General features: G+C 47.4%; 1 non-coding gene across 1 annotated transcript; it reads left to right on the top strand.

Moving 5' to 3' along the window:
- The first annotated feature begins 518 nt into the window (after positions 1-518).
- LOC119948374 lies at positions 519-656 on the top strand. Its single transcript, XR_005456774.1, has one exon. It is a non-coding gene; the product is annotated as a small nucleolar RNA SNORA7 (small nucleolar RNA).
- Positions 657-1647: the final 991 nt, after the last annotated feature.

Genomic DNA, 1647 nt, shown 5'->3' with positions numbered 1-1647 from the left:
GGGAGCAGGAGAAAGAACATAGAGCAGGTAATAATTCAAATTTTGGGGTGAAGTAGATGAATCCGTATTGCCCCGACTTGCTCCATTTGCTCTTCCCCCCTCCCAGGCCCACAGCACTTATGTACATATCTGTCATTTTATTTATTTGTATTGTTGTCTGTCTCCCCGCCTATAGACTGTAAGCTCATTGTGGGAAGGGAATGTCACCGTTTATTGTTGTGTTGTACTCTCCCAAGCGCTTAGTACAGTGCTCTGCACACAGTAAGCACTCAGTAAATATGATTGAATGAAAGAATGAATGAATGAATCAGAAATTAATCATTCATATACAAAAGTACCGTGGACAGGTATAAATACATCAGTGCTCAGGGTGGAAGTTGGGTTGATGCTGGGGTTAATCAGGGAAGGATTCCTGGAAGAGGCAGGCTCCTAGGAGGGCTTGGAAGATGAGGAGGGTCGAGTGGGTTTTGCTTCCGATACACTGTTCCAAGCGCTTAATACAGTATACTCCAGTGATGCCCCTCACAGGGTCACACCTGGAGAGTTTCCAGACCTCTACCAGTCTTGACTACAGGAGGGAGAATCAAGCAGAGGTGTATGCATTCCATTCCTAGCTTGGGCAGTGGCTAGTGAGTGGAAGGCCATCTGCTTCAAGTCAAAACTCACCCGTGCTGGGCAGCAGTGGCGCGGGAGAAAGTCGAGGGCAGAGATTCAAGTTTACTGTGCGGAAGGAGGCCATGGTAAACCACTTGCATATTTTTACCAAGAAAATTCTATGGATCCACTACCAGAATGATTGCAGATGGAAGTGGAGCGTTCTGGAAGACGTGTTCCGTGGCGTCGCTATGGGTCGAAGACGACTCGACAGCATAAGACAAGACTCCAGCAACTCAATCAGTATCATTGATCATGAGCTGGCTCCCCCAAGACTCATGTTAGAGTTAGAGTTTACCATTATCCAAGGGTCTGGCCTAAAATGGGCCTCTGGAATGATTCAAGAAGTAAAAACGGAAAGGAGCCTCCTGGAATTCATGCCTGTCGGTCCACCAGAGTCAACTTAGCCAGCTCCTTTCTTCACAGCCCAGTCACTCGATGGAAACCCACAGAGAAGTAACGTACCACTCCCGACCTATTTCTCCCCGGTGGCCTCATGCCTGTGATGCCTTGATTTGATCGGGAGCAGGGTTTCCATTTTAATGTACCCACCCTTCATAAAGCCGTATCCCAGAACTCCAGAACATCATTGATTCTAATCCTGGTACCATCACTTGTCTGCAGTGTGACCTTGGGTAAATAACTTCACTTCTTTGTGCCTCAGTTACCTCATCTGGAAAATGGGGATTGAGACTGTGAGCCCCACGTGGGACAGGGACTGTGTCCAACCTGATTTGTTTGTATCCACTCCAGCGCTTAATGTGCAAGACACATAGTAAGCATTTAACAAATACCACAATTATTATGGGCCTGGGAGGCAGAAGGACCTGGGTTCTAATCCCAGCTCCGCCAATTGCTTGCTTCAAATCATTTGACTCGACTGACTGATTGAGTTAGTGAGTAACGGGAGCCCAAGTTTCCCAGAAATTTTCTGATTAGCTATCACGTGCCTAGTGAGAAGGAGCCCAGGGCTGGGAATCAAGAGGCCTGGAT

This window comes from Tachyglossus aculeatus, chromosome X4 (assembly GCF_015852505.1).
Source record: "Tachyglossus aculeatus isolate mTacAcu1 chromosome X4, mTacAcu1.pri, whole genome shotgun sequence".
NCBI classification, from domain to species: Eukaryota; Metazoa; Chordata; class Mammalia; order Monotremata; family Tachyglossidae; genus Tachyglossus; species Tachyglossus aculeatus.
The sequence above is the reverse complement of the archived record's forward strand: the minus strand, read 5'-3'. Positions and strand labels throughout refer to the sequence as shown.